The following is a 26,952-nucleotide window of genomic DNA, read 5'->3' on the forward strand; positions in this document are numbered from 1 at the left end:
CACCCCCGAATTAAGTACAGTCATTGATAGACCATTATTTTTAATCTTTAAAGACTCCATAATAACAGGGTCTCTACCACGGGACTGGCGTATAGCAAATGTGGTGCCAATATTCAAAAAGGGGACAAAAACTGAACTCGGTAATTATAGGCCAGTAAGCTTAACCTCTACTGTGGGTAAAATCCTGGAGGACATTCTAAGGGATTCTATACTGGAGTATCTGAAGAGGAATAACCTCATGACCCAGTATCAGCACGGGTTTACTAGGGACCGTTCATGTCAGACTAATCTGATCAGCTTCTATGAAGAGGTACGTTCCGGACTGGACCAAGGGAACCCAGTGGACGTAGTGTATATGGACTTTTCAAAAGCTTTTGATACGGTGCCACACAAAAGGTTGATACATAAAATGAGAATAATGGGGATAGGGGAAAATATGTGTAAGTGGGTTAAGAGCTGGCTCAGGGATAGGAAACAAAGGGTGGTTATTAATGGAGCACACTCGGACTGGGTAGCGGTTAGCAGTGGGGTACCACAGGGGTCAGTATTGGGCCCTCTTCTTTTTAACATATTTATTAATGACCTTGTAGGGAGCATTCAGAGTAGAATTTCAATATTTGCAGATGACACTAAACTCTGCAGGGTAATCAATACAGACGAGGACAATTTTATATTACAGGAGGATTTATGTAAACTAGAAGCTTGGGTTGATAAACGGCAAATGAGCTTTAATGGGGAAAAATGTAAGGTCATGCACTTGGGCAAAAGTAATAAGATAACTATGTGCTTAATTGTAAAACACTGGGCAAAACCGTCGATGAAAAAAACCTGGGTGTAGGGGTGGATGAGAAACTCATATTTAGTGGCCAGTGTCAGGAAGCTGCTACAAAGGCAAATAAAATAATGGGATGCATTAAAAGAGGCATAGATGCACATGAGGAGAACATAATTTTACCTCTATACAAGTCACTAGTTCAACCACACTTAGAATACTGTGCACAGTTCTGGTCTCCGGTGTATAAGAAAGACATAGCTGAACTGGAGCAGGTGCAGAGAAGAGCGACCAAGGTTATTAGAGGACTGGGGGGTCTGCAATACCAAGATAGGTTATTACACTTGGGGTTATTTAGTTTGGAAAAACGAAGGCTAAGGGGTGATCTTATGTTAATCTATAAATATTTGAGGGGACAGTACAAAGACCTTTCTGATGAACTTTTTAATCATAGACCTGAGACAGAGACAAGGGGGCATCCTCTATGTCTGGAGGAAAGAAGGTTTAGGCATAATAACAGACACGGGTTCTTTACTGTAAGAGCAGTGAGACTATGGAACTCTCTGCCGTATGATGTTGTAATGAGTGATTCATTACTAAAATTTAAGAGGGGACTAGATGCCTTTCTTGAAAAGTATAATGTTACAGGTTATATATACTAGATTCTTTGATAGGGCGTTGATCCAGGGAACTAGTCTGATTGCCGTATGTGGAGTCGGGAAGGAATTTTTTTCCCCAATGTGCAGCTTACTCTTTGCCACATGGTTTTTTTTGCCTTCCTCTGGATCAACATGTTAGGGCATGTTAGGTTAGGCTATGGGTTGAACTAGATGGACTTAAAGTCTTCCTTCAACCTTAATAACTATGTTACTATGAATCGCCTGGCGTGTTGATAATGTCTGGGTATTAATAAAAGGAGACCATGTAAGGAAAAACCGTTCAGTGTATTTTTCTTTATTCAGTATGGACTCTGTCCAGTCCATCTTGAAGAAGTAGGCTACCTTCGTATTAATTAAGCTCAAAGAGGGAGTACTACCCTGTGCCATAAATGTAGAATACTTTTACGGGTGGCTGCCGCCCAGACAAATAGAAAACAGTGCTGCTGAACAGAAAGCCTCACCAACTGATCTTGTGGGAGAATGTTGAATATGGCCCACTCCGGAGAAAGAGAGATAGATACACCAAAGGTATTAGTGAGATGTTGCAAGAGTGTATCCCGTATTTTTGGACAGTCCCAGAGACAATGTAAAACATCAGCTAGTGAATGTGAACATTTAGGACAGGGAAAATCACCTAAGGGGGACATTTTAGATTTAAGCTCTGGGGAGATATATGCTCTATGGAATATCAGAAGAGTCATGGTTGTGTAACTATCATACGGCAACATAAAGTTAATACTTAATGTTGCTTTCAAAAAGTCTTTTACCTGACAGTCGGTTAGTTGAGATACCCAACTCCCCGGGCCCAGTGAAGAGTCTGACCACTGTATGGAAGGTTTTATTGATTTGTATATGAGACTCAAAGAGTTTAGATGGTGTATTCTAACGTCGTCCGGTATATCCCACAGTACCGAGCTTATATAGTGTCTAATTTGAGTAATAGTAAAATTATCTCCCACCAGGATTGGGTATTTAAAGACAGTGTCTTGCAAAGTAAGAGGACACTGATTGTCCCCAACCAATAAACAACCATTATTTTCAAGCACACGATAGATTGGAGGTGGCCTGCCCTGTAAAAAGGAGGGATTGCCTCGGAAGGGAAGAAACACTGAGATATGGGGATCTAGTACACTAATTCGTCTAGCATGGCGCCATCCTGAGATTACTGAGGCTTTTGGATCGGAATGCTCAGGTCCAGTCCTATGGGCTCATTCTACTACCATGGAGCCATTCAGGTCTGGCAAATTGAGTGCCCACAAAGCCAGGAGAAAGTAAAGTGATGAAGGTCTTTCACTGACTCAGGGACGCCAATGATCCGGAGATTGTTTCGACGACTCTGATTCTCCAAGTAATCGACTTTTTCCTGGAGCTGCTCTATTGCATGGCCTCTGTTCTTTACTTGAGCAAGATAGGATTGTATAGCATTCTCCAAATCGGAAATCCGCTTCTCTGCCGTTGAGATTTTACTGGTATGTTCAATCAACTGGGATGTGATTGTTTCCAGCGAGGATTGGAAGGACTGAAGTCTGGCATCAATCGCCGCCATGAGTTTTATTGCAATAGAAGCGGCAATAGCTTACTGAGATTCCTCAGACATGGCGGTATTAGAGTCCAGTGTTTTAGGAGGAGAGTTGGCAACCTGAGCTCTGTTTTTAACAGATTTGGAGCTACCAGGGTTCACAAATTTATCCATGGGAGATGGAGAGGAGTACCGTATGTAGTCACAAGCAGTGTCGGACTGGGGTGTCAAAGACCCACCAATAACATTGACTTTGGGGTGCCCACTTTTCACAAGCCTACAAATATTACACGACTCTCGTTCACAAATCTACCTATATCTCTATATAATAAACTGGGTAGTTTGGTTCATGAATGATGAGATGCTGCTTTTTTCTGTACAGAGTGAATCAAGTGAATTATGCCAAGTACTGCCCCTCCATTAGGATTGGGGCCCAGATGTGCACAGGAGCCCACCGAGGGATTCCCCTTTTCCTCTATGGGCCAGTCCGAGCCTGGTCACAAGGTATGCACGTAAAATGAGAGGGGGATACTACAGCCGAGATTTAGCTGTAGCAGCTTACATAGTCTATAATAGGTTTAGACATCAGAGAAAGCCAGGTAGGATTAGACCCAAATTGTTTAGTAAATATGAACAATAGATTAGGGCCCAGCAACAAACAGGCAGAAATATATCCCAGGCAGGGCCGGGGTCAAACGCAATACGGAAGGCGAGCCCCAATGGAGGGGGGCTTTATCTGTTATTTATCCAAGTATATGTAGGTAGGCGCCGGTATAAAAAAGCAGTAATCACTGCGTAGCGTTGACCTCCGGAAATAGCAGAGAGAAATTTCACATCAGTAGCAGGCTCAGAAGCAGGGTTTGATGTTGGTTCAAGGTGTTATGGAGCCTCAGAGAGATGAAGAAAACTTCAAATGGCAGCAGGGGCAAGAATGAGGTAGGACAAATGCTAACCAGGGGCTGTACCCACTATATGGATATTGAAGGTATATGGGCCAAAAAAGAAGGCCCTTATATGAATCTCAGGTACAAACTAGACCTTCTGCTAAGATGGTAGGAACAGATGCTGCTCTGGTGTGCCACGTTCAGGAAGGGTGAGAGTGAGCTGGTGACAGTCCCACTAGTGATCAGAAGTGAGTGGGGTATATTTTCCTGCTGATATTTTCAGTGATGAGCGAGCATGCTTGCATTAGAATTCTATTGCCTGTTTGTTAGGCAATCCCTGCATGTGTTGCGGCTGTTGAACAGCTGCGAGAAATGCAGCTGCGGCGACTCAAGTACTTTTTTCGAGCAGCCGAAATACTCGATTAGGACACTAGCATGCTCAGATAACACCTTATCCGAGTGAAGCGATGGCCGGGGGACCACCACGGTGCAGGAAAACAGGAAAAAACTCATGGTGATGTTGAGGAATCAGATCCAGTCCCAGGGGGGCCCCCAGCAGTCTAATATGGTGGTGCGCATGGCATTCTGTCAGCTCTGTGAAACGTGGGCTTCTCCTTGCTTCTGGATCCTAGGGATGCTCCTGGAAACTGTAAATCCCTTTCTCTGTATCTTCATGGCTCTCTTGCAGCTATATCAGGACACAGTTCTTTTGTCTTTCAGCTATCAGCACAAAAAGTCCTCTCTGCAGCAGCCTCAGCTCACACAAGCTGCTCCAGCTCCACACCTGCACTCTGCACAGACTAGTTCATTAGACTGACTGTTGCAGGGGAGAAGCAGAACATTCCATCATGCCAGACAAGGGGGTGCAGCCTTTTAAAGTGACAGCGTGTTCCTTACTGTCCATAACAGCACCACCCTCTTACATGCCTCCCTTCTTAATTATGGTCGTCCTCGGCCATCACAGCATCAGGGTCAAAGTGTAATGGAGGAGCGTGCAATGCGGAAACAGCACCTATAGAGGAGGCAACAAAGTTGGAAAAACAGACAGAGCACACTGTTCTACATATCGGACAGGTGTAACCCCTGCATTAGACCTCTGGGATCTCCGAAGCTCTTGGCTGTCAGGCAAGGATTGACTATCTTCCAGAGGAACACTTGTTGGAGGAGACATTGTGAGCTCTTGTGTGGTCTCGTCCTCGCATGGCGGTACTGGTACATCCATGGGATTACCGTCTCTGTGCGGCTGAGGACCCCTACTGTGTGAGGGACGGTCCACCACTCATCATCGATTTTACCATCAGGCATGACAGATTCAGGAAGTGGAGTAGCGCCTTCAGGCGACAATGGCGTAGAACAGACCTCAGACCGGCAAGTCCGCAGCATATTTCTGTGAAGTACTCTAGGAGTCTCAATCTGTACCTTGTAGACAGGGCCGTTAGCATACACTCGCTCGATAACTTTGTACAGCTGTACTTCCCATCTCTCACTTAGTTTTCTCTTTGGGCGTTTCTCTCTGACTAATACTCGGTCTCCAGGTTGGAGCGGTAACTCTTGAGTCAGTGTGCGGCCCGTATGTTCTTTTTCTTGCAGCTGCTGACCCGCCAACCGCCGTATCGTTTGCAATCGTTGCCGATGCTCTTTCACCCATGAGGTGACAGTTCGCTCCATCAGCTCCTCTGGCTATTCCATATTCAGCTCAATGATCTCTCGTCCAGCTCTTCCAAACAACAGTAGATAGGGGGTATAACCCGTGGTGGAGTGGACCCGATTGTTGTAGGTCCAAACCAATTCCGGCAGATAGTCTGGCCAACATGCCTTCTAATCCTCCTCCAACGTTCTCAGCATTTGAAGTAAGGTTCGGTTGAAGCGTTTACAAGCTCCGTTGTCTTGAGGGTGGTAAGGGGTGGTCCGGGACTGCTCGATGCCATACATTTGATACAATTCTTCCATCACCTTGCCTTGAAAACATGCACCTTGGTCGGAGTGGATGCGCTTTGGGCACCCATACACCCGGATAAAGTCTTGACAGATGGCTCGCGCCGCCGATTCCGCAGTCTGATCTCTAGTTGGAGTGACTACTGCGAACTTAGAGAAATGATCGGTCATCACCAAACAATATTGCAGCCCCCGGGCCGAGTGTCCCACGAGGAGATAGTCGATCATCAAGACTTCTAGCTGTTCCTTAGTTTGTATGGCCTGCATGGGTGCCCTCTGTTCGGTACTCTGAATGAGGTCACATACTCGACAACTCCAAGCGGGGGCAATACACATACCGCTGTAACCATTGGTAGGTCTTTGTGGGGCCAAAGTGCGCTCCAAATTCGTGGGCTTCTTTAGCTACTTCTTGAGCCATTCTTCCTGGGAAGACCACTTGCCACCTTACTTCCATATCTTTTGGCTGTTGCCTCTTATGATATAGCGCTGACTCTCGCACTTCCAGTCTATACCACTGGTGTAACACACTCCTCATTTCAGAGTCCAGATCATCTGTCTCGTTTGCCAGGCTTCCACTTTTCATTTACCCACCATTTCATCTGTCTCAGCCCTTCGTATTCATCCTGAACGTGTCCCCATTCCTCATTGGTTCTCCCCAGGGACCGGGGTAATGCGCAGGCCTCCCTTCTTGACTGGGCCGCAACCATTGGGGGCTTAAACTTATGAAAGTCTGGGGTTTCCTCCTCTTCGAGTTGCTCATCAAGATCCCCCACTGGAGTCTCCACAGTCACTCTTGACAGCCCATCAGCATTTGCGTTTTCGGTAGCAGAGTGATGGTAAAGTCAAACTTGGCTAGGCGAGCCACCCACCGTTGTTCTAAGGCCCCCCTTTCAGCATTCTCAAGGTGGGCCAGGGGATTATTGTCTGTTCGAACTTGAATCTTGGTACCTGTCAGGAAGCCTGCAAACTTTTCTGTCATGGCCCACACCAGGGCCAGGAGCTCTAACCGGAAGGAGCTGTAATTGTGAGGGTTTATTTTGCTTTATCGCAGGGACCTGCTGGCATACCTGATGACTCTATAATGTCCATCCTGTATCTGAGAAAGTACTGCACCGACTCCATGAAGGCTACCATCTGTGTACAACAGGAACGGTTGATCGAAGTCTGCGTAGGCGAAAATCGGGGCTGAGGTAAGGGCATTCTTCATAGCCTGGAAGGCCTTGTCTTGTCCCTGTGCCCAGAGGATCCGCTGGGTCTTCGGCACTCCAGCGGTCCCCCTCAGCAACTCATTGAGAGGACCCACCACCTTTGCGAAGTCTTTAACCGGCGGTAGTACCCAGCGAGTCCCAGGAAGGCCTGGAGTTCTCTCACTGTTTGAGGGACTGGCCACTTCTGGATAGCAGCCACTTTTTCTGGCAAGGGTAGAACTTCATCTTGTGACACTATGTGGCCCAGGTACTCGATCTCTCTCTTGAAGAGGTGGCACTTCTTTGGCTTCACCTTCAAGTTATGAGCCCGCAGTCTTCCGAGTACCTGTCCAAGCTGGGCAGAGTGTTCTTCGAATGAGGCCGAAAACACAATGATGTCATCCAGATAGATCAGAGTAGCCTCAAAATTTAAGTCTCCGAAACACTTTTCCATCAGCCGTTGAAATGTGCCTGGAGCATTGAAGAGCCCGAAGGGCATCTGGTTTAACTCGAACAGCTCCATAGGGAGGATGAAGGTGGTTTTTTCTTTGTCTTCCTCTGCCACGGCTACTTACCAGTATCCGCTTGCTAGGTCCAGGGTGCAGAAGTACTTGGCTTTCCCCAATGCTGTCAAGGATTCCTCGATGCGGGGCAACGGATACGAGTCTCGAACAGTGCAGGCATTGAGTTTCCTGTAATCTACACAGAACCGGATGGTCCCATCCTTTTTCTTGACGAGCACCACCGGGGCTGCCCAAGGGCTCTGACTACTCTGCACATTCCTGAATCCAGCATCTGCCTCAGTAATGTTTTCACCTCTTGATACATCTTGGGCGGGATCTGCCGGTATCGTTCTCGAATTGGACGAGCTTCCCCAGTCGGTATCTCATGCGTGATGGCTTCAGTACAGCCGAAATCTTTGGCGTGATGGGCAAATGCGGCCTGATTTTCCCACAGCATAGTTTCCATTGCTTGCACACGCTCAGGGCCCAGAACCTTCACATCCACTTCCATTTGATCAAGGATGACCCGTCCACTCCACTCTGGGGAAGGCATCTCTTCGTCCCCTACAGCAACTGCTAGAGTCCACCCCGTGCCTTCTTTCGGTGATAAAGACATCTCTTTCTGACTCACCACTTCACCCTTATGTAGGTACACCAGGGCCAGATCTGTCCCTCGTGGCAAGGTGACCTCCCCTGGGGCCCACATTCAAAGCTCTTATGGGGACATGTCCTCGCTGGACCACAGCTATCGTACGAGCTATCATGAATTCTTGGTCCACTCCTCCACCTACCACAGGCTGAACCACCACTTCCAACCCGTCAAGGTTGCAGTGAGTCCCCACTGGAAGGTATACTATAGTTTCTCGCTCGTGAGGCAGGATTACAGGTTCTTTACCAGGAGCCCTGATCACCCCTAACGTCTGATGGCACACTCTTCTGCGTCCCACAGACGCGGATCAGTCGTTGAAGGGCTTCTTGAGTAGGCTTATGTGTAGTAGCCTTCTTCCAATATCCAGGTCCCCGTTTGGTAAACATAATCTGATCGAGTTCACATAGGATATTCATTCCCAGTACTACAGGCACATCTTCCTTGATAGGTTCAGGGACTAGCAGGATCCCTTTTCTCCCAACTTCTTGCCCACAGATTCGAATATTCATCCACACGACCCCTGTGACCGGGATCGGTTGTTGGTTGGCAGCAAACAACCGGATCAATGTCTCTTTTTCTGGCTTGGCCAGGTCCTGGAAATGCTGCTTGAAACACGCTTCTGGCATTGTTGTCACTTGTGACCCGGTATCTATCAGGCAATCCACTAGAACTCCTTCGAATTCAGCATGTAGGATGGGGCTCCCAGCAATCAAGTGTTTGTTATGATATGGAGCGACCTCTCTCCTCGCCTCCCCCGCAGAGTGCCGCACTACTGCGGGGGTTGGTAGTTTAACGGCGGCTTCCGCTGGCCTTCAGTATAGTTCCGACAGTCTCTGGCAAGGTGCCCCCGTCCTCCACATTCCCAGCATTGGATGCCTCCTCCTCGCCGGGGGGTACCTCGAGCCTGTCCTCGTGCCTCCAATGCCTGACGGGAGGGGGCTTGCTCCAACTGATCCTTTATCGGTCGGGCTGAAGAATGGTTGCATGAGTACGGTGGGTCAGACTGTTGTAGTTCCCCCACTCTTCGCTCCATCTGGGTCCGTTTCTCTTGCACGTTGACAAGGGACCGCTGCAAGTCTTGCACCACCTGGACCAGCATCTCCTGATGGTTTGGGTCCCCTCTGGTATTGGTGCCCTGGACGCGCATCACCCCAGACGCATAGCTCTCTTCTTCACTTCGGGCCACTGCTTCCGCCAGGATTTGACGAAACGTAAGAGCCGGATCTGCCCGGACCCTTTCTGACAGTGCTCGCCTCAAGGATGTGCTGTGCAGTCCCAGAATGAATTGCTCCCGGAGTATCCGGTCTTTAGAGCCCATACCGCTAAATCCATCTGCCTCCTTTCTCTGCACCTCTGCTAACACTTCTTGCAGTGCTGTTGAATACTGAGAAATTCCTTCTTCTTCCCTCTGCAGCCTAGAGAAAAATTTGGCGCGAATGTGTCTGGCGCTAGCAGTCTCGCCGCAAATCTCTTCCAGGAACTTCACTAGCTCCTTCAGGGTACTGCGGGTGAGTTCTGGTTGTAGGCAGACGTTTCTATGGGCTTCTCCCTCTAGAGCAGTTAACGCAATGTCTACTTCAAGGTCTGGGCTGATGTTATAAATCTTCAGGGTGCTTTGCAGCCGGGACACCCAGTCGGACAGTGGCATATTCTTGCTGTCAAACTTTGGTAGCACACTAAATATGGTGCCCATAGGGAGTGTCCTTGCAGGGGTTCCACCAATGCCCACAGCATCTCCATTAACATTAGCATTCCCGCCATTGCTGTCTGCTGCCTCCATCTTGGTGACAGTACCCTGCTAGCAGCGCCAATTGAAGCGATGGCCGGGAGACCACCACGGTGCAGGAAGACTACTGTGCACAAGATGAGGTGCGAGCAACAAAGGGTAGATTTATTGGAAGGCAAGGAATGAAGTGAATGAGGAAGATGCAAACAGGGGTATACAATGGCAAAAGACAATTTACAAGAGTTATAAACTTTATCTTTTCCGTAAAATAGCACGGTGCTCCAGCTAGAACAGACTCAAAATATGTCTAACAAGCAAATGTAAACAATAAACAAGTGATAATGCTACTCTACGTATAACCTCCCTGGCCTTTACTAAGCAGGCCACACGGCTCCCGTGTACTGACTATTGAAGCCTACACTAGGCCCTAACATGTGCACCAAACAGGAACAAACTCACGGTGATGTTGGGGAATCAGATCCAGTCCCAGGGGGGCCCCCAGGAGTCTAATACGGTGGCGCGCACGGCTTTCTGTCAGCTTTCTGTTTGCCCACTTTGATGCCAGTTCTGGTGCCCAGAACCCATTTGGGCCAGGCTTCATGGACCTGGGTTTGATGCAGGGCATCACTGTCTTTGTATTTTAAGTGTCAGATCAGTGGCCCAAAGTCATTTAACCCTTTAAAAACATCAGATACTTATTCAAATCTGTGAAAATGGGCTGTTTGCCCACTTTGATGCCAGTTCTGGTGCCCAGAACCCATTTTGGCCAGGCTGGAGGGACCTGAGTTTGATGCAGGGCATCACTAGCTGTGTATTTTAAGTGTCAGATCAGTGGCCCAAAGTAACTCATTTAACCCCTTAAAAACATCAATTACTTATTCAAATGGCCAAAATTGACTGTCTGCCCACTTTGATGCCAGTTCTGATGTCCAGAACCCATTTTGGCCAGGCTGGAGATACCTGGTTTTGATGTGTGGCGCCCTGTTCTATATGTCTACAGTGTGAGATCAGTGGCCCAAAGGCTTTTTACCTTTTCTTCAACACTCTTTGGTGCCCACTGATGCTGTATACGATGTGGCTCTGTGCTGTATACTACGTCGCTGGGCAATATACTACGTGACTGGGCAATATACTACTTGGCTCTGTGCTGTAAACTACGTTGTTGTGCAATATACTACGTAGCTGGGCAATATACTACGTGGCTGGGCAATATACTACGTGGCTGGGCAATATACTACGTGACTGGGCAATATACTACGTGGGCTGTGCTGTATACTACGTGGGCTGTGCTGTATACTACGTGGCTGGGCAATATACTACGTGGCTGGGCAATATACTACGTCGCTGGGCAATATACTACGTGACTGGGCAATATACTACGTGGCTGGGCAATATACTACTTGGCTCTGTGCTGTAAACTACGTTGCTGTGCAATATACTACGTAGCTGGGCAATATACTACGTGACTGGGCAATATACTACGTGGCTGGGCAATATACTACGTGGCTGGGCAATATACTACTTGGCTCTGTGCTGTAAACTACGTTGCTGTGCAATATACTACGTAGCTGGGCAATATACTACGTGACTGGGCAATATACTACGTGGCTGGGCAATATACTACGTGGCTGGGCAATATACTACGTGGCTGGGCAATATACTACGTGGCTGGGCAATATACTACGTGACTGGGCAATATACTACGTGGCTGGGCAATATACTACGTGGCTGGGCAATATACTACGTGGCTGGGCAATATACTACGTGGCTGGGCAATATACTACGTGGCTGGGCAATATACTATGTGACTGGGCAATATACTACGTGGCTGGGCAATATACTACGTGGCTGGGCAATATACTACGTGGCTGGGCAATATACTATGTGACTGGGCAATATACTACGTCGCTGGGCAATATACTACGTGGCTGGGCAATATACTACGCGGTTGGGCAATATACCACGTGGACATGCATATTCTACTATACCCGATGCGTTAGAATCGGGCCACCATCTAGTTAATTCTATATTTATTAACCATGTGCCGTTCAGGGTGGGTACTTAGGAGGGGCAGTGGGCGCCTTTACAGAGGGTTGGGTGGGCACAATTACCCAGATGCCTGAGAAGACACGAGGGGCTGATACGATGAAATCATCCACAGATTACAGCTAATTGGTTGCAGACATGACAGCAGCCGCCGCGGGAGGACGCCGGGCTGGAGAGTGCTGGTCGTCGGGGCGGAGCCGGGCAGGGGCGGGGCCGGGAACTCCCTCTCCTCCCCCTGGAGGGCTCTGTGCTGTGAGTGAGGAGGTTATTGTGAGGCGGCAGCGGGGCTGCAGAGTGTACAACGGGGGAGGCTGCGGGGTGACCCTCACAGACAGGGCGCTAGCTGGACGGGAGGTAGGTGTGCAGGGATCATGTATGGATTACTATTGATTCATTGTGAGACTGAAGGTATTGGGGAGGGGAGAAGTGTCACGATGACGGGGAGTGCAGATGTAGCAGAGCTGAAGTTATTGCATGGTTGTGTGCTATCGGTGAATGACAACCCAACTCTGCTCCATCTGCAGCTGGGGTGGGGGGTCAGTGGCTGCAGCTGGGGTGGGGGGTCAGTGGCTGCAGCTGGGGAGAGGGGGGTCAGTGGCTGCAGCTGGGGAGAGGGGGGTCAGTGGCTGCAGCTGGGGGGGGGGGGGTCAGTGGCTGCAGCTGGGGGGGGGGGGGTCAGTGGCTGCAGCTGGGGAGAGGGGGGTCAGTGGCTGCAGCTGGAGAGGGGGGTCAGTGGCTGCAGCTGGGGAGAGGGGGGTCAGTGGCTGCAGCTGGGGAGAGGGGGGTCAGTGGCTGCAGCTGGGGAGAGGGGGGTCAGTGGCTGCAGCTGGGGAGAGGGGGGTCAGTGGCTGCAGCTGGGGAGAGGGGGGTCAGTGGCTGCAGCTGGGGAGAGGGGGGTCAGTGGCTGCAGCTGGGGAGAGGGGGGTCAGTGGCTGCAGCTGGGGAGAGGGGGGTCAGTGGCTGCAGCTGGGGAGAGGGGGGTCAGTGGCTGCAGCTGGGGGGGGGGGGGTCAGTGGCTGCAGCTGGGGGGGGGGGGGTCAGTGGCTGCAGCTGGGGAGAGGGGGGTCAGTGGCTGCAGCTGGAGAGGGGGGTCAGTGGCTGCAGCTGGTGAGAGGGGTCAGTGGCTGCAGCTGGTGAGAGGGGGGTCAGTGGCTGCAGCTGGTGAGAGGGGGGTCAGTGGCTGCAGCTGGTGAGGGGGGTCAGTGGCTGCAGCTGGTGAGAGGGGGGTCAGTGGCTGCAGCTGGTGAGAGGGGGGTCAGTGGCTGCAGCTGGTGAGAGGGGGGTCAGTGGCTGCAGCTGGGGAGAGGGGGGTCAGTGGCTGCAGCTGGAGAGGGGGGTCAGTGGCTGCAGCTGGTGAGAGGGGTCAGTGGCTGCAGCTGGTGAGAGGGGGGTCAGTGGCTGCAGCTGGTGAGAGGGGGGTCAGTGGCTGCAGCTGGTGAGAGGGGGGTCAGTGGCTGCAGCTGGTGAGAGGGGGGTCAGTGGCTGCAGCTGGTGAGAGGGGGGTCAGTGGCTGCAGCTGGTGAGAGGGGGGTCAGTGGCTGCAGCTGGGGAGAGGGGGGTCAGTGGCTGCAGCTGGTGAGAGGGGGGTCAGTGGCTGCAGCTGGTGAGAGGGGGGTCAGTGGCTGCAGCTGGTGAGAGGGGGGTCAGTGGCTGCAGCTGGTGAGAGGGGGGTCAGTGGCTGCAGCTGGTGAGAGAGGGGTCAGTGGCTGCAGCTGGTGAGAGGGGGGTCAGTGGCTGCAGCTGGTGAGAGGGGGGTCAGTGGCTGCAGCTGGTGAGAGGGGGGTCAGTGGCTGCAGCTGGTGAGAGGGGGGTCAGTGGCTGCAGCTGAGGAGAGGGGGGTCAGTGGCTGCAGCTGGGGAGAGGGTCGGTGGCTGCAGCGTGCTGCCTGGGACATATGGTGCTGCCTTGTAAGAGGGCAAGCACACAGTGTAAAGGGCTGTGTGATGGGAACTTTGTGCACAGTGTTACCAGCCATTGTGCCATCTGATCACCTCTCAGCCTCCCAGGGGGCGAGGGGAGGATGAGCCATAAGCAGCTAATGGTGATGTGCAGTCCTTGTGATCAGGCTGCCTGCTGCACAGAAATGTGACTTCATAAAGAGCAGCAACATGAATCAAACGAAACTGTAATATCAGACTTCCTGTAAGATTGATGCGATGCTGGTGCAGGAATAATGGGGACGTCTGGTTAGACCAGTAATGCGCCGTCACATCCTGACTGTCAACCGGCTGGGAAGCCAAACAGGACCGGTCAACCAGTTGCTGCTATTGTCTGAGGATGCCGGCTTCCCAGTGTCTGATCGTTAGACTGACATTTCGGAAGTCTTCAGATTGGTGCAGTAATAATAATTCCATAGCTCCAACATATTCCGTAGCACTTTCCTAAGAAGCGTCCCCAAACGGTTTCCTTCTGTTAATCCATAAAGAGTTAGATGGAAAATAATTGCCCAAATGGCGTCCTTGCGCTGAGTTCACCCCGCAGTTTGTTTAGAGCGTGCTGCGGTTATCATAACCCTCCGGTGTCTGTCTGCACATTATTCAGTCCTGAGTGGGGACCCACAACCCCTAATCACCGACCACTCTGTTTTTGAACATGAAATGGGATATCACATTGGCCCATCCAAAAATAAGCCGTCATGTAATGGGTGCCCCTACACCACTGGGCCTGGACTTGTCTGTCATCAGAATAGCAGTTCCTGACACGACCGTACTTAAAGGGGTTGTCATATAATCAACACTTATCATCGATCAGCAGACCCCAATTCATCACTCTTTTCCTCAGGCGGTGTGAAATACTTGAAAAAGTTTCAACTTTGGATGGAGCGTGGAGACTCCCTCTCTTCTAATTCATGACTAGCTGTGGCGAGCTGCACGCTGATTGTTGGGGCTCACACCGATTAGACACCTTCTGATCCAGAGAATGGGGCCCAAAATTCCCAATTTTAGGCAGAACTCTAAAAGAGCTTGTAAGAGCTCCTCAGAAACTGGCTGGATTGCTCGAGCACACAGTTCGCTCCCGATCCTGACCATCTTAAAGGCCTCTGCATTCCTCCAATGCTGCCTTAGGCTATGTGCACTCCTTGCGGATTCGTGTGCAGATTTTTCCGCACCGTTTTTACAAAATCCACAGGTAAAACGCACTGCGTTTTACCGCGAGTTTGCTGCGGTTTTTGTGCAGATTCCACCTGCGGTTTTACAAGTGCCGATTCCTATTGAGGAGCAGATGTAGAACTCTGCGGAATCTGCACAAAGAATTGACATGCTGCCGAAAAAAAGTCTAGTATGGATCCTAAAATAAACTGAATTACAGTTGGAAAGCACAGACAGACGGTTATTGTGTGCCGGCCGCCATTTCCTTCATTGCGCCATGACTTGTTTGTCACCAGTCTGTACCGTGGACTGTGTGCAGCTATGTGTTTCAGAGCGAATTTTGATCGTGTAACTTTTTGGGTTATTTTCAGTCTGTCTACTACTGTATCTTCCACTTTCGGCTTTTATTCTATACTAGCTGAAGAGCCCGGCGTTGCCTGGGCATAGTAAATATCTGTGGTTAGTTATAGCACGTCACTTCTCTTATTTTCCCATCACGCCTCTCATTTTCCCAATCACATCTTTCATTTTCCCCCTCACATCTCTCATTTTCTCCCTCACACCTCTCATTTTCTCCCTCACTCCTCTCATTCCCCCCTAACACTTGTCATTTCAACCTCACATCTGTCATTTTCTGATCACTCCACTATTTTTCCTCACTCCTCTCATTTTGCACTCACACCTCTCATTTTCACCTCATCACCTCAGTATATACATGTTTGTCATCTCCCTTATATATAGTATACATCTGTATGTCATCTCCTGTATATAGCATATACCTGTATGTCATCTCCTCCTGTATATAGTATATACCTGTCATCTCCCCTGTATATAGTATATATCTGAGTGTCATCTCCTCCTGCATATAGTATATACCTGCATGTCATCTTCTATATATAGCATATACCTGTATGTCGTCATCTCCTGTATATAGTATATACCTGTATGTCATCTCCTCCTGTATATATATGTACCTATATGTCATCTCCTCCTCTATATAGTATATACCTGTGTGTCATCTCCCCTGTATATAGTATATACCTGTGTGTCATCTCCTCCTGTATTAGACCTCGTTCACACGTTATTTGCTCAGTATTTTTACCTCAGTATTTGTAAGCTAAATTGGCAGCCTGATAAATCCCCAGCCAACAGGAAGCCCTCCCCCTGGCAGTATATATTAGCTCACACATACACATAATAGACAGGTCATGTGACTGACAGCTGCCGTATTTCCTATATGGTGCAATTGTTGTAGTTTGTCTGCTTATTAATCAGATTTTTATTTTTGAAGGATAATACCAGACTTACCAGACTTGTGTGTGTTTTAGGGCGAGTTTCGTTTGTCAAGTTGTGTGTGTTGAGTTGCGTGTGGCGACATGCGTGTAGCAACTCTTTGTGTGTCGAGTTGCATGTGACAGGTTAGTGTAGCAAGTTGTGTGCAGCAAGTTTTGCGCGTTGCGAGTATTATGTGTGGTGCCTTTGGAGTATGTGCAAGTTTTGTGTGAGGCAACTTTTGCATGTGTTGCAACTTTTGTGCATGTGGCAATTTTTCCGCGTGTGCAAGTTTTGCATGTGGCGAGTTTTTCATGAGGAGAATTTTGCACTTGTGGCGAGTTTTGCAAGAGCCTAGTTTTTGCATGTGGCGAGTTCTGCGCGTGGCGAGTTTTGAGTGGCGACTTTTGTGTTTTGACTTTTATGTGGCGAGGTTGGTGTATTTGTGGTGAAATGTGTGCTGAGGGTAATATGTGTTCAAGCACGTGGTAGTGTGTGGCGCATTTTGTGTGTGTTCATATCCCCGTGTGTGGTGAGTATCCCATGTCGAGGCCCCACCTTAGCAACTGTACGGTATATACTCTTTGGCGCCATCGCTCTCACTCTTTAAGTCCCCCTTGTTCACATCTGGCAGCTGTCAATTTGCCTCCTACACTTTTCCTTTCATTTTTTCCCATTATGTAGATAGGGGCAAAATTGTTTGGTGAATTGGAACGCGCGGGGTTAAAATTTCGCCTCACAATATAGCCTATGAGGATTTGGAGAATATTTCTGCACCTGTTATGTAAATTAGGTTACTTGCATTTTTTTTTATTTTTTATTTTTTTATTTCGGTTGTTAAATGCTGCTTTTTCTTTTTGATGTCTCATGCTTTTTATAAAGCTGCTTTGTTTTTGATACTTCTTGGTATTTGGCTTTGATGAAACCTTATTGATACAGACACGTGTAGATTACTTGCATTCTTAGTGCGTTTCCGCAACACAAATTCCCTACACATATATCTAAGTTTTATTTTTTTATTAATCTGGGGATTTCTCGCATCTAAAACAATTCTATAAGGAAAATCTGCACATAAAACTCCGCGTACCCACAACAGAAATTAACGTTGTGGATTTGCGCTCCCCAGGCCAGTTTACTCTGCGGTTAGAAAAAAAAAAAGAAATACAGTGGGAATGAAAGTGAAAAATGGCGCAGCAAAAACTCACTAGAAGCTCCTCATGGGTTCACTGCCTAAAACATTTTGAACCCAAGACACTTTAAAAAGGACCGATCACCAAGTCACGTGTGCTAATTGTCTCTTTAAAGGGACACTGTCACCCCAAAAATCGTATCTGAGCTATGCCCACCGGCATCAGGGTCTTATCTACAGCATTCTATGACCCTCAGAGTTTTATCCAAGTGTGACCTAAGCATGCACCGATTCTCTCGCATGAGAGAATCGCATTACAGGGACGGAGAAAGAAATTTCTCTATCTGCAGATGTCGGACTGCACTCGGATGACAACAGAGTGCAGTCTGATGTTTCACATGCACCCATAGACTTGTATGGGTGCGTGATCCGATTATCAGATGCACTGGCAGCATGCGGAGACTGATACCGAATCAGCATGAGAAAAGTATAACACTGGCCAGCTGTGGCCACAAAACTACTAACCTCCAACCCCCCACCAAAAAAAAACCCCAAAACCTTCATAGCCCTCATGTTAAGCTGACTTCGCAGCCTGTCATCCAGTCCTCCGCCTCACTCTTATCTCCTTCCTGCGTCGTGTGCTTCCTCTTCACTTATGGTCCTGACTTCCAGAAGGTTTCGGCCGTGCTGTCACCCAAGTGATTCGCGTTTTGATGTCACCAGGTTTGCCGCGATAGCACCGTGTGTAGTAGGGTCTTCAGAGGGCTAGTCCTGCTTGAAGCCCTGGCCTAAGGTGAAAAGGATACCCATGTTGTGGTGAGGTAAAAAGGGTCACGAAGGACTGGACATCTTGTCTGCAGGGATGGTAGGACAGGTAAGCTGTGAGGATTCTGTCACATCCTATGCTTCTTATGAAGACCCCAGCACATATCAAGGAACGTTCAATTGGTATCAATTAACTTTGCTGCTAATCGAATCTTGCTGTGTAATCTGCAGGATTTGCCGAATTGGAATCTCGGTGTATCCGCTCCTTCCTAGCGCAGACTCATTAGGATCTCAGTGTTTTACCAGAGTTTAGGAAACCTTTCTACCTGTTACCTGCATTGGTACAAGGTGGTCAGAGCTGCGCCCCATCCCAGCATTGACGGCCCAGTCCCGGGATAGTGCACCTGGCCCTTGTGGCTAGTCTTAGCCTCTGCTACCGGCCGCTCCAGCACTAATATTGATTGACACTCCATATGGGTTTAGTAATGTGGATGTAGGTGTGAGTTTCGCTTTTATCCTTTTCACCTAATAACGTCATATTAGCATTCCATGTGAGGCTTTGGCCTGGGATGGGCGATGCATTCCTCCTCACCAGAGGGCAGGTATGATTATACGGTCAGGGAAGGTCTCTAATAATTGCTGTGTATACAGTATTCTTAGCTTGTGTATATGTACCGGTATATAACTTCATGTTAAAAGGGAGCTATGCTTTTATACTTTTTTACATGGTGTAGCTCCTCGATTAAGGTGACTTTTAATGAGGGTCCGGATTCTGAGTCTCACTAATTTCTTAAGCCTCCATGCCCTGTGACTTTATATACTGGTAGGGGTTTCAGGACCCCGACCCCCTTTCAGGAATGAGGCTTTTAAGTGGCTATAACACACTTCCCATACATTACAGACCTAATCATCACTGTCACCACAGGGGCTCACAATCTAAATTCCCGATCTTTGGCGGGTGTGAGGAAGAATATACAAACTCCTTGGTGGGACGTTTTTTTGTTCTGTAGAACACAGCGCCTATAAATCCCCACAGTCTCTGAGATTATGTATTGACTAGTAATAAAACCCTTTGCATATAGTTGGCACCTTGCCCTAGTCTGTGGCTGCCATGGAGTGATTTTTTTTTTTTTTGGCATCTCGGTGCTTCGGTTGGCTAGTAATATTAGTTCTAACTGCACTGCGACTTATGCACTGCACCAATTAGTGCCCCTCTGACTAACACTAGAACAGGACATATATTAGTCCTAGTAAAACCATTCCATCCAAAATTCTATAAATCAGTGGCTCCAGCCCTGAACTTAAAGCTTCCATAGAAGACAGTAGCTGTAACCCCCTACAAAAATGTCGCTTTTCTTGGCATGTTAATAGCAGAGTGTTTGCCACTTTCATTATAGTGCACTGCTTAAAGAGAACTTGTCACCGGGTTTCTGCTACCTCATCTGATGGCAACAGGATGCAAAGGCCCAGATTCCAGTGTCACTTAATGGACTGCTTATCACAGTTTTATCTACTGCAGAACTACCTGTTCTCTGAATGCTGAGCTCTGTATAACTCCTTCCACACCGCTAATTGACAGCTTTCTGCCTATGCATAGCTCACACACTAAGCTTTCAATCGTTTATGGGGACGGAGTTATACAGAGCTCATTAATATGGATAATTATATATGGCTGCAGGTTTGCGTCCTTTAGTGATTCTTTCTGATAAAACAGTGATTGTATAAACTCCACCAAGCAGCCCAATAAGTGACACATCACTAAAATCAGGATCTCTGTTGCTACTCTCATGCTAGCTGGCAAGGACATGGTGATTTAGATTCCCTTTAAATGATTATTGATGAGCGAGCGTGCTGTGATCAGATGTTATCCGAGCACGCTTGTATGCTTATAAGAGTATCTTCGGTGCGCTCAAATAATATATTCTATACTCTCTACTTTGTGTCCGTAAAGTCATAGTGCACTTTTGACCGGTCACTGGAAAGCAACAAAAAATGATAGAAATGTGAAATCTGCTCCAAATAAAAGAAAAACTCTCCCAGTTTCATACTTATTCAGTGTAGTTCGATGTGGGCTCCATTTGTTGCCCCACACACATCCAAAGGATAGTGAAGTTCTTGCCACACATGGGTAAGGACGTCTGGTGTAACAGAGTGAATAACGTCTGTGATTCTCTGTTTTATGTGATTAGTCGTTGATATGTTCAATGTAAACCTGTTGCTTCACATAACCCCAAAAGTAAAAGTCTAAGGGCGTCAGATCCAGGGATTGTGGTGGCCTTGGCTTGACAGAACCCCTGGTTATCCACCACGGGAGAATGTTCTATCCAGAAACTCATGAACATTAGTGGCGTAGTGTGGAGGAGCGCAGTTTTGCTGAAAGATGACACCTTCTGGAAATTGTGGCACTGCATACAATTCCAACATGTCAAGATACAAGTTTGCCGTCACAGACCGCTCCGCAAAATAAAAAAATGGTCCTATCACGGGGTTTCTCCACCACACTGCCGGTTTCCTTCAACTGCTTACCCCTATTCCTATGTGGTGGCACTTCGTTATAAATGTGCCAATATTCACGTAGCACTTTGGTCACAGATTTGAATTTAGCGAGCCACAGAACACACTGAACTTTCCTGTGTACCGTCCACATCTCGACTGGCATGGAAAACCACACAGCTGGCATAAGCTTGTGGTTGCATGATAACACAGACCTGGCAGTGTATTAGTCAGAGTTCCGTTTATCAGGGGTTAATCTGACTGGCGGCTCAGCAACAGCTTAAATGAGTTTGTGTTTGATTGGTTCTTGTTATCTCTCCTCATGAAGAAGTCGGATATGATTGGGCCAGAGAAAAGGCGCCAAAATATAAACTATAAATAGATCCTGTGACTGGTCAAAAGTGCACCGTGACTTTATGGACACACTGTATTAGCATCCAAGTGTGCTCGGATAACACCTTTTCACAGCAAACTCGCTCATCACTAGTGACAGCCAACAAGTTTCATTTAGTTGTAGCCTAATGTTCCATAAATGTTTGTTCCTCACTGTTGGCTTAATTGGAGAATGGTTAAAAGGTGTACCAAGTAGGACAGGACTGTCAAAAGGCATCACCCTGTTAATGGATCTTATAAACCAGACCTCGCCTTTCAATCATGTATATTTAAAAAAAAAAATCTATTTATAAATGTAATTTTCCTAGATGAATTCCAAGTAAAATAGGTCTTTTACATTGCTGCAAATCTCTAATGCTTAAAAAATCAATTCTGACTGTCAAAGTGAGTAAATCGAAGGGTAAGAGATTGCAAATGATGGCATTTCTGCATGATAACCTAATTATGTGATGAGATTGATTTCTTGGCACGTAGGCCTGCATGCATATATATCCATACTGCTTAGTGCAGGCACAGATATGGTGCATTTAATACAAGGTGTTTCAGTAACAGAAAAATAGAAAAGTCCAGCTCACAGTCACTGCCATGGACATCAAATGGTTAAGGAGATCAGGACAAGGAGGATTAAAAAAATTCCAGACTACAAAAGTACATTACTATAGTGAGAACAAATGCGCTGATCAGCGAGTAGCACCGACGCATTTCTGGTGCATAGAACACCCTTACCCAGAACGCGTCGGTGCTACTTGCTGATCAGCGCACTTTCCGCATGTTCTCACTATTCAGCAAGTAGCACCGACGCGTTTCTGGTGCATAGAACACCCTTACCCAGAACGCGTCGGTGCTACTTGCTGATCAGCGCACTTTCCGCATGTTCTCACTATTCAGCAAGTAGCACCGACGCGTTTCTGGTGCATAGAACACCCTTACCCAGAATGCATCGGTGCTACTTGCTGATCAGCGCACTTTCCGCATGTTCTCACTATTCAGCAAGTAGCACCGACGCGTTTCTGGTGCATAGAACACCCTTACCCAGAACGCGTCGGTGCTACTTGCTGATCAGCGCACTTTCCGCATGTTCTCACTATTCAGCAAGTAGCACCGACGCGTTTCTGGTGCATAGAACACCCTTACCCAGAATGCGTCGGTGCTACTTGCTGATCAGCGCACTTTCCGCATGTTCTCACTATTTTAACGCACTTCAGTAGAGTCTGGAATTTTTGACTCCGTCTTGATCTGCATCGCCTCCATAGCTGCAATCTATGGTGGTCTCTGAATCGAGAGGACTACATATTCCAGCATGTCTAGTATTGCCCCATCCGCCCTAGTCACAGGTTGCTGGGCTGTGCCTGGTGAGTTGTGAGCCGATGCTTTGTACAGTCAGTATATGGAAATTTGTTATGAGGTTTCCATTCAGTCATAAAATCTCAGCTGTTCTTCAAAGTACTAAATGTCATTTCCAGGCCGGAGCTTGTTCAGGCTCCAAGGTGCCAGCGCTGCAGTGGAAACTTCACATAAGCTTCAAACGCTGTGCAAATGGACTTATTTTATTCGCGTTTACGTGGAGACATGAGAAATATTGCTACAAGCTTATCATATCTCATTGTGCAGAGAACAAGCACTGTGTACTAGATGTGATTTCTGGACTGCAGCCATGATGTCTGATCCGTGCGTGTCTCAGCTAAGGGCTCATTGCATATGAGGTCGTAAAGGAAACCTGTCAGGTGATCCACGCTGCCAGAACTATGGGCAGCAGGAATGTGAGAAAGGTGGTGCCATCATTGCGGGCATCTATACGTCACTGTCCGTTCTAATCACTGTTTCTTGGTAAGGAGCACCTTTCGCCAAACGAGCAGCCCTTTTTTAATTACCGTAATAACAGTGGGTAGCCCCAGACTGGTGATTTTTCAAAATATAAGATATTGACAAATGTGCACTTTCCCTAATGTCTCCTGAAGGGGCCTGGCTTTGCGGGATACTGCCATGCAATGCAGGGTCTCGCTTTCACACTGAAAGCGCGTTATTGTCAGATGTCAATCTTAGCTAATGATGCAGCAGCGCTATGATGGCACAAAGGGCGAGATATTGTGCTGTCACTGGGAGAGCGGCCGCAGGAGGTTGTGGGATCCCACTTTGCTTACTGGGTTCTCACAATCTGGAGGCTTGAGCCCATGTTTTGCTAAAAAATTGGGTTTTGTCAGGTAGAATTATGGAGTGTTCAGCACATTGTTTTTGTTAATAACTTTATATTTAGAAAAATCGCCTGGCTGGAGCTGCATTTCATGCAATGTGAATCGCCTGACAAGTATCACTTAAAGGGAATTTGGCAGCAGGTTTTTGCTACCTTATCTGAGAGCAGCATGATGTAGGGACAGAGACCCTGATTAAAACTATGTATTACTTAGTTTACTGGGTGAAGCCATTCAGATAAAATCAGAGCTTTTAGATTTGGCAATGCAGCAGAGCTGAGGAATATAACCTCGCCCACACCAGGCTCTGTATGGACGCTGTCTATAGACAGTGAGATGCTCATCACAGGAGTGGGACAAGAACCCATGCGCCAGCTAGTCACAGCAATGATAATGTCCTGTTGATGAAACCTTCAGTGTAAGTGAGCAACAGCACACAGCCTCATAAGTGACGCATAGCTGAATTCAGTGTCTTAACCCTCACCTAAAGTTGTCCTCAGATTACATAGCAGAAACCTGCTGACAGATTCCCTTTTATATTGATTATCAAAGCTTAAAAAAAAAAAAATACCGTAGCTTTTTTTCCCGTACCAAGGTTCAAAGCGATGACCGGAAACTTGTCTAATTATGGAACTGTTTGTTGGCCATAAGAACTGCCCATAGTGCGCTGTCATTTTATGGCCCATTCGCGTTAATACCAGACACCACCTATAATAAGCAAGTATGTTGATGTTTAACAATATAGCAAAAATGACCAATAGCTGCCAATTACAGCACAGTTAGCATTTTATTTCAAAGCTGTTCTATTATGGTTGCTGTGATAACAAAGGCAATATTTGATCACCGATATGCAATTATGTAGGAAAGGAAATGAGTTGTTGCTCACAGCAACCTATGAGATCCCAAGTATCATTTTCATACACCCCTTGGAGAATGAGCTTTGCGTTACTTTTCCGTTTACTTGGCATCACTTTTTATCCATTTTCCCTATTGATAATACCTTCTTAATATTGCATCTGTCCTCTATCACATGTACCATGTAAAGTAATTTTTAACTTTTGTGCGGTCAGGCTTTTTAATAGGTAACAGGGAGCCACAGAGGTCAGTTATGTCATTGTGCAATGTGGTGGTGGTATTCTATTATAGGTGTAGATTGTTTTAATATGCCAGCACAGTTTATAAAGGAGCCGGGATTGTTCATCCAGAGCAGTCAAATCTCTGATTAATTCTGTGACATAGAAATGTTTGTATGCCATAATGTACTGGACTGAAATTCATTGAGTGGAGGCCAAAAAGCAGATTAATGAATTACAATATCCTGCTGCTCCTATTCTACAAACTGATAAAACCGAAAACAAACACACGGCTGTATGAAGCAATAAAACTACTACGTGAATGTTCTTAATAGGTGTCAATGTGCCTTTTGTTCTTCAGCTCCAGGAAATACCGTACCTGGTTCCTTATAGTAGGTCTGAGATGTGAGGGACCCCTAGACAGTTCACCCTCCGTCACATAGAATAAAGTAGGAAATATTGGGGATAATTTAACTTCTCATATTCTACAGAAACTTACGGTACATTGCTATGGATTGTTGCTTAGTATTGAGAACCCGTGTTTCCTGACAGTCCAGGTCCGAGCACGCCGTTTCTTTAATGGGATAGAGATACAAGCATGAATATACCGTAATTATTTTGGGCCCCTGTACACATCCAATGGCTGTTGGATGAGGGCTCCTGTTTTCTCTATACGAGAAACTTGTTGGCTTGTCTCCAGGAGAACAAAGTGAGCAGTGGTTCCAAAATCTGAAGTGCCCAATCGAGGTCTCTCCCAACAATCAGTTGCCCAGCACCCCCATACATATTGGGCTTCATTCAAACCGTGTAATGTAAGTGTTTAACCTTGCAAAGTATATAAACAGCTTTGTAATTTATTGATTCATCCATCTGTGAAAAACAATCCGTAAAAAGGGGGGACTCCTCAAAACAAACAAAAAATGTGGGGCACCCAATATAGTTAATAACCAGCAAAGGCTAGACAGCTGGCCACCTCCTAGACTATAACTATCAGCTCTCGGCCTTCCCAGAAAAAAGCGCATTCATAAGATAATGCCTAGACTTATTCTTCCTACTTGCCCTGGTACATTGGCAAATGGGGTGATAATATTGGGGTTGATGTCAGCTTTGTATTGGCTAGTGACACCAAACCCAGGGGTTAGTCAATAAGACACTCTCATTACTAACTCCATAGTCATAATGTAAATTAAAAATACTTTGAATAAAGTCCTTTATTTAAAATATACTGACTTTTTTTTAAAATTTAAAAATAAATAAAAAAATGAAATAAAAAAACAACCAATATCCATGACCCCTTGATAGGCTATTAATATCAGCTCCCAGCTGTCTGCCTAGCCTGTGCTGGTTATTATAGGAGGCTCCTACGTCATTTTTTGGGGGGGTGGGTCCCCCATTTTAATTAGCAGGAAAGACCAAAGGTACCGTCACATTAAGCGACGCTGCAGCGATATAGACAACGATGCCGATCGCTTCAGCGTCGCTGTTTAGTCGTTGTGTGGTCACTGGAGAGCTGTCATACAGACAGCTCTCCAGCGACCAACGATGCCGAAGTCCCCAGGTAACCAGGGTAAACATCGGGTTACTAAGCGCAGGGCCGCGCTTAGTAACCCGATGTTTACCCTGGTTACCATTATAAATGAAAAAAAAAAAAGCACTACATACTTACATTCCGGTGTCTGTCGCGTCCCTCGCCGTCAGCTTCCCTGCACTGTGTAAGCGCCGGCCGTAAAGCAGAGCGGTGACGTCACCGCTGTGCTCTGCTTTACGGCCGTCACCGCTGTGCTCTGCTTTACGGCCGTCACCGCTGTGCTCTGCTTTACGGCCGTCAACGCTGTGCTCTGCTTTACGGCCGGCCGGCGCTGACACAGTGCAGGGAAGCTGACGCCGGGGGACGCGACAGACACCGGAATGTAAGTAGTGTGTTTTTTTTTTTTTTTTTTTTTTTTTTTTTTAACATTTACATTGCTGACCAGGGTAAATATCGGGTTACTAAGCGCGGCCCTGCGCTTAGTAACCCGATGTTTACCCTGGTTACAAGTGAACACATCGCTGGATCGGCGTCACACACGCCGATTCAGCGATGTCAGCGGATGATCCAGCGACGAAATAAAGTTCTGACCTTCTAGCTTCGACCAGCGATGTCACAGCAGGATCCTGATCGCTGCTGCGTGTCAAACACAACGATATCGCTACGTCACGGATCGTTATCGTTCTAATGTCGCTCAGTGTGAAGGTACCTTAAGTATACAGCTGTGAGCTGATATTGATAGCCTGGGACGCTCCATGGGTATTACGCCCTTCCCTAGCTATAAACATCAGCCCCAGCTTCTTTCACTTTGCTGGTTACTAAAAGTTCGGGGGACCCCATGCCATGTTTTTAAGAAATTAATTTATTCATTACTAAAATGCACATACAGTAAGCTACACTCAAAGCATTGGTTATGTATCTCACATATTTCTGTCGTTCAAGTTTTCAAAGGAAATGTTCATCTTTAAGTTACAGAGAATTACTCTATGTAAAAGCTAAATTTAAAATCGCATTGCATTCTCATGTCATGCGGATGCTAAGTGATAAAAATCGCATTGTACTCTCATTAAAATCGCATGACATTCGTCCGACTTTTCTAGATCAACATTGGAACGAATATTTAAACACTAGTGTGTCTCCG

General features: G+C 47.1%; 1 protein-coding gene across 1 annotated transcript in view; it reads left to right on the forward strand.

Annotated features, from left to right (window-relative positions):
* The first annotated feature begins 12,102 nt into the window (after window positions 1–12,102).
* The window catches only part of FAM107B (family with sequence similarity 107 member B), a 66,599-nt gene continuing 51,749 nt past the window's right edge, over window positions 12,103–26,952 (forward strand). Inside the window, exon 1 of the mRNA XM_069765177.1 lies at window positions 12,103–12,234. The gene's annotated coding sequence lies outside the window, so the exon portion shown is untranslated. The remainder of the gene's footprint in view (window positions 12,235–26,952) is intronic.

Source organism: Ranitomeya imitator, chromosome 4, assembly GCF_032444005.1.
Source record: "Ranitomeya imitator isolate aRanImi1 chromosome 4, aRanImi1.pri, whole genome shotgun sequence".
NCBI classification, from domain to species: Eukaryota; Metazoa; Chordata; class Amphibia; order Anura; family Dendrobatidae; genus Ranitomeya; species Ranitomeya imitator.